We start from the raw sequence: 6,302 nt of genomic DNA, 5'->3' as shown, positions 1-6,302 counted from the left end.
CAGGGCTGTCTGCTGGCTTGGATGAGGCAGGGATAAATTGCTTTAATTTCTAACCATTGCATCCAAGCACCCTGCTCCAGTGACCCAGTGGCTCCAGTCTACCACCCCAACCCCCAGACCAGGAGTTTTCTGGCACTGGTGAGCCCCAGTGTGGCACCCCACAATCCCACCCTCTGCCCCCCTCACCCTGAACCACCACATCACCCTGGGGAGTGACACCTCCCTGCACACTCTTTGTGCTATATCCTTCCAGCCCATTGAAGAAAAACAACTCAGCCCTTCCTGGCTTTCCCAAAATGGCAGCTGAGCCCCCTCAGGTGACAGGGAGACCCCCAGCATGGGACCCAGTTCCCCCATGAGTCCTGCCAGCTCCTGTCTCTGCCCCAGCTCAGGAGCTGGGGGATGCAGGAAGCGCTCTGAGGAGGATGAGGTGTGCCCTGGGAGGATGCAGCAGGAGGATGCAGAGGGAGGATGCAGTGAGAGGATGCAGAGGGAGGATGCAGTGTGGACACCGAGCAGTGTCCCTGGCTCCCAGTGCATGGCACGTGCCCGGCTTGCACTGGCCACGCTCCTCGGCCTCCCGCTCTCTGCCATCCCGTCATCCCAGGTGAGCAGGGCTTGCTGGAGGCGGCAGGGCTTCGAAAGCAGCAGCAGCAGCTGTGTCAGGCAGGTAGCAGCTCCCTCCTGCCTGCAGTTGAGAGGAGAAAGAAGGAGGAAAACCTGGCCTGGATCTGGCCTGACTGAGCTCTTCCCTCTCTGCAAAGATTCAAGAAGCCCACTGGAGAGGTTTAAGTCGCTGGATGACCCACAGGACCCCACACCACCATCACCCTGTCTCACAGCACCTCACTGGAAACCTAAAAACATCCTAAAAACAGCCTTAGCTCTGATGGAGCTTCAAGTTCATAATTTCTGTGATGCCAACAAACCCAGACAGAATGCTGGTGCTGATGTGTAAAACTCTTCAAGTCTTACTGCCATGGGATACTTTTTCACCTCCTAATTCTCCTGAGCCTCCTCCCAACCCTCCAGCCAAGCCCAGCTCTCAGAGCAAGAAGATGTGGGCAGGGAATGAGCAGGACAGAGGGACTTGACCAGGGGAAAGAGAATCTTTTTCTCCGAAGATTCAAGTCTTCACTAGGTGAAAGAATCCTTCTGCAAGGCATGACCCTACACCTCCGATGGGCAGAGACTAAAATAATCCACACTTTGCAAAACTTCCTGGGAGATGAGCTGGTGTGGCACCACAAGGCGCTGCTGCGGAGCCAGCCCCGAGCCCAGCCCCGAGCCCCCGGCGAGGCCCCGGAGCCCCCGGCACATCCCATTGCGGCACGGCCGATGCCGCTCTCGGTGGGAAGAAGCCGGCTCAGCTTATCCTTGCAGTTTGAGCAATGATTTCGCCCCTGTGAACCCACCCGGCTGTAAATCCTGGCACAGACAAGCCCCAAACATTCATTTCAGGCAACGCAGTTTGTGTCATCTCGGCATTAGCATTCGCACTCTTATTAATTAATACTTGTTAAACCAAGACTAAAAATAAAGCGCTCGGCTCCCTGCCTCAGCTAACGCCTCTTTGCCCTCGCCCGGCAGCACGGCTGGGCTGTGGCGGGCTCAACACCCAGCTGCTCCCTTCTCCAGAGCCAGAACTGGAAGAAAAGGACTGTGTTGAAGCAGGAATCCTGCTAAAGGAAAAATCGCCCCTTTCTGCACCACCTTGGTGGGACAAACCAGCCTTCCCGACCATGGTTTTGTGTGTGGAGGGAGTGACAGGGACAGCAGTGCACACAGCATTTAACTTCTTTTTTTTCCATTCCAGCTTCTGAATTTGTTTTTCTTTTGCTGCCCTTTTTCTTCCTGGGCTGGGCCGGCTTGGTTGCACTTCCCGTTCAGAGCTGATTTAATTTCCCAGGCAGGACATCCTGGGAGGGCTCTTGTTCAGGAAGGAAATGGTTCATCGAGGTGGGCAGAGGTGGGCGCAGTGCCTGCACACAGGCAGGTGCTGCCACTGCTGCCTTCAACAGCATCCAACAGGCAGCAGCTGCTGCAAAAGTCCCTTTTTCCTGCCTGGGACTGGTACTGCCCATCAGCATCCCTTCGGATGCAAAGCAAGTGACTGCACGTGTGGGTTTGTGCTGCTGCTGGGGCACCTGTGGAGGAAAAAAGGGCCTGAAATGGGGGTCAAAAAAGCTTTTGGGGAACCCCGGGGTGAAACCTGGCTGGGTTTGGGCACAGGTAATGGTGCTCCCCACCACACTCCACCCAACCATTAAACCTACCAGGCTCCATGTTTCCTCTGTTCCCAATTTCCCAAGCTCTTGGGCCCCCTTCAGACCTCAACTGAGCAAAGAAAGCAAATTCTCAGACCAAACACCTTCCCACATAGATTCTAAAGATTACATATTGATCTCCAGCACACAGACCTGTGGAGCACTCGGAGCCAAGGCACAGTGCTGGATGGACGAGGCTGTGCCAACCACAGCTGCTCGATGCTGGGGAAGGCAGCCTGGCCCGCAATATTTAATAACATTAGTGATAATAACACTAATAATAGCAATAATAACAACAGGAATTTGTTAGTTAATCCTTATTAATGAAAAACAAGCGTGCAAATTTACGCAGCTCCAGGAAAATCCCAGGTCACCAATCTGCTTGACCGAAACCACCAAACCTTGTAACACTTGCCCGTTCCTCTGCCTTGGATGCTCTTCCCAGAGCCCCTTGGCTTTAATTTGCTGGAGAAGGCCAGGCTCCAGCAGAGCAAAGCTGGAGTTCAGGATGCCATCATCCTTTGCTGTGCCGTGGCAGCCAGGTGTGGATCTGGGGGATAGCAGATGTGGATTTAGGGAGTGGAGGGGCTCCCCGGCCCGGACTGTTGGAAGGAGAAGTTGATGACCAGGTTTCCCCCAAGCCTGGTTGGGTACCAGGGCTGGCAGCAGGAGCAGCACTTGGGGATGCAGCGCAGCTCACACGCGTTGGGAGTGAATGTTAATGGTGCCGAGCTCCTGGGAGAAATGATCAAATTCTTTGAATAAAGCAGGGAGGAGAGGAAGGGGAGGGGGAGGAAGGGAAAATAACTCCACAGATTAATTCTGCTGATGAAAATGAAAATTGGGCATCGCTGAACCAACCCCAGAATGAGCAGCTTCAGAGCCACAGCTCACCCTCAGCTGGGGTCGGGTCTGCCTGAGCTCCTGCCTGTACCCCCAGACTCCCCAATGGGTTCAGCCATCAGGTCCTAACTCTGTGAAGGGATGTGCTAATCCTGCTGTGAGCATCCCCCCTCCAACAGCATTCATCTTCATCCCTGGTGCCTTCACCTCACCCAGCTTTACTTGCCCAGAGGGCAAGTTGGAGCACCCAGAATTGTGAGGTTCATTTCAATACCAAAGGTTAAAAAAATGAAATGTTCTGATTTTTTAATTAATTTGTATTAACTTCCCGGGGTTTGAGCCTTTAAAGACTTGGTTTTGTCCACTCTGGTCTCTGGTGAGGGTGGCTCCAAAGGTCCTCCTGGCCCAAAATGAAGGCAGAGACTCAGCAGCGATCACAGGACTCCGGGAGCTGCTGCTTTAAAAAGAAAATAAGGTAAAAGTTTGGGAGTGGAACATGCCATGAGCTGCAGGATCCAACCCTCCTAGCCAGCAGCTTCCTCCTGCTCTGCTCCTCTTGGAGCTGGAAAACCTCCTGTGGAGCCCAGGAAGTCCCATGGGAGGGAAGTGACTCCAGCATTCCCAGGGTGGCTCCCCGGGCTCAAAGGGACTTTCCTTGGCTGGAACCACCGTGGGCACATTGGCTGGAGCTGTGGAGGGCACAGGGCTCTGAGCTGGGGGGCACAGGGAAGCTTCAAAGCTCTGTGCTGGGGTTGGGGCTGCAGCAATCCCCAGGGGGACACCCATGGGTGGGACTCCCCTGCACGTCCTGCTCAGCTGCACCCCACCTTCCCTCCTGCCTGCGCTGCACCGCCAGCCAGCCCCTCTCCCTGGCTGTGACTTCATTTTGATCTCGGGCTGCTTCCCTCCCTCCCTTCATCCCTCCTCCCTTGCTGGCTGCTGCCAAGTCCGCAGGTTCCCGCTGTGACCTTGAGCTGGTTTCTGGAGCCGGTAGTGGGTTTCTTAAAGGAGCCATGGGGTCTCCCACCACCTCCCTCCTGCTGTCCCAAACTCCAGCCCAGCCTAGACACACACTGGCCCCCCTGGGGGTGGGGGGGAAAAGGGAGTGAGAGCAGGGGGCCCCCAAGGGCACAGAAATTGGGAGAGGGTGGAAGTAGCCAATTCTGTGGCTGCAGAGTCACAGCTTGGCCACACTCACCACCAACTCCTGCGCATTCTCTGAGGTCAAACAGCCACTGGGAAGGGGGTTCCTGGCCACCAGTCCCAGCTCTGTACAAGGGGTGGAGTGGGCAAAGCCCTCAGTTGTGCATGGTACCCAGAGAGAGTGGTGGCGTGGGAGGTGTGGGGATGCTCGGGCTGGTGGGGGTGCACCCACCTCCCAGCACAAAGGATGGTCAGTGGCCCTCCCTGGCTGTGCCGTGGCCCTTAAAGCTCCACAGCCTCCAGCAGTAGCCGGGAGAGCTTGAAAGTGAAGGTGATACCAATTCCTCTCCAAAGCCAAGCCACGGGGCAGATGGCAGCTGTGGAGAGATGCTCCTGGTTTCCTTGCTGGACCACGTGTGTGTCTGTGCCAGCACCGCATGACTCACTGGGAAGCTGTTGCTTGCACCCAGCAGTGGGTGTTGCACATAAACTCCAAATCCCATGAGCATCCCTCTGCCCCATGAAAGTGAGTGGTGCCTGGAGCCTCAGCAGGACAGAAACCCTTCAAAATGCCCTCACTCCAACTCCTAAAGCCACCTCAAACCCACCCAGGAAAATAATTCCGCAGGTTAAACCCCATGTGGGAAGTGGCACAGCCCATGGGGAGTCTCAGTTCTTGGGCTGAGACTGAGAAGCCAAAAAGCACCTCAAAGTGCAAACAGCTCCGGTGTGGATGTGTACATGGAGACTCTCCCGGCAGCAGCAGTGGCCTGGTGCTCATGCCATAGAGGTTTTAAGCTGTGGTTTAGCTAAGCTGGGCAGGCTGAGCTTCCAGCCTTGCTTGCCCAGTCTAAAAGCTCCATCAGCCGGAGAGGACCCCAATCAATAGGAGCCTTCAAGGCAAGTCATAAAACTTTGAAATTATGCAGGCAGCTCTCAGTGCTCTGCAGCAAAGGCAGTCTTTAATTCATGGGGATGGTCCTGGGGAACCAGGGAGAGGGCTCTTAAATAAGGGAGAAGAACAAGGGGCTGCACTGCTGCCACCTTCACGGGGTGTACAGGGTGTGGATGGGCTTGGAAGGTGCTTCAGTGACAAACGCACAGCTGAGCCTTCCTCCCTGCCCTGCCCAAGCACCTCATACACAACCCACTGGAGGCGCTGCAGAGATCCAAAGGTGCCTCCAGACTCCACCTTGGAGCATCTCTCAATCCCAGGGAGATACTGAGCACGCAGTATCCCTCTCTGCCGCCTCACAGGTGCAGGGATCATGGGACTCCATGGTTCTGGGAACCCCAAAACCAAGCACTACCCTGTGAGCTGGAAACCAGCAACACCTTCTGCCTTGGACATGGTGGCTCGTAATGGCACAGGAAGGAGCAGGAAGGGGTGTTCTCAGCCCCCTCTATTATAGATACGAAGAGGGAAACTGAGGCACTGCAGAGTTGCAGAAGCAGAAGGGATAAAGGATAATTACAGGAGAAACTCAGTAGGATCCTTGACCTGGAGCAGACCAATCGCTCAGGGAATGAAAACCCAAGGAAAAAAAGGCCATAAAAAGTAAGAGTCACATTTGGACCACACAAAAGCACCAACAGGCCACCAAAAGACATAATGCAGTAGCCAAGGCACCCTTGGGAGCCCCTGATCCCACCAAGAAGAGGAGCAATCTCTGCTCTGCCACCTTCACCCGAGCTGCTGGGACCGGCCCATGGGTGACAGGGATCAAAGTGTTCCGGGCTGTTGAGGCAGCAGAGGAGGCTCAGCTGTTGTCCCCACCACCGTGGGGCCGGCTTGGGAAAGCCCAAGTCCACATCCCACCCAGCGTGGGGACACAGCCCTCAGCTCAGGCAGCGCCACAGCAGGAGGAGGGAATGGATTGGGATAAGGAAGGAGAGAAGGAAAGAGAGGGAAGAAAAGGAGAAAAATGAGTTTTCCTGCTGCCCCAGCGGTGTGGCGATTGATCGGGTGCAGGCTGGTGTGGAGCGGTGCTGAGAGCCTCATTCCCCACCGCCGGCTCACAATTATTGGAAAAAACCTGGCGCTGCTGC

At 55.4% G+C, this 6,302-nt stretch overlaps 1 long non-coding RNA gene across 2 annotated transcripts in view; it reads right to left on the bottom strand.

Moving 5' to 3' along the window:
• Positions 1-3,390: 3,390 nt before the first annotated feature.
• Positions 3,391-6,302, bottom strand: part of LOC121676067 — an 84,886-nt gene continuing 81,974 nt past the window's right edge. The window contains exon 8 of one of the 2 annotated variants that reach the window (XR_006020353.1): positions 3,391-3,567. This is a non-coding gene — a long non-coding RNA (uncharacterized LOC121676067). The remainder of the gene's footprint in view (positions 3,568-6,302) is intronic. The other variant, XR_006020350.1, reaches the window with a different exon arrangement.

The sequence above is a fragment of the Corvus kubaryi genome, unplaced genomic scaffold (genome assembly GCF_017639235.1).
Source record: "Corvus kubaryi isolate FWS band 111438036 unplaced genomic scaffold, C.kubaryi_AGA036_p1.0 78, whole genome shotgun sequence".
NCBI classification, from domain to species: Eukaryota; Metazoa; Chordata; class Aves; order Passeriformes; family Corvidae; genus Corvus; species Corvus kubaryi.
The sequence above is the reverse complement of the archived record's forward strand: the minus strand, read 5'-3'. Positions and strand labels throughout refer to the sequence as shown.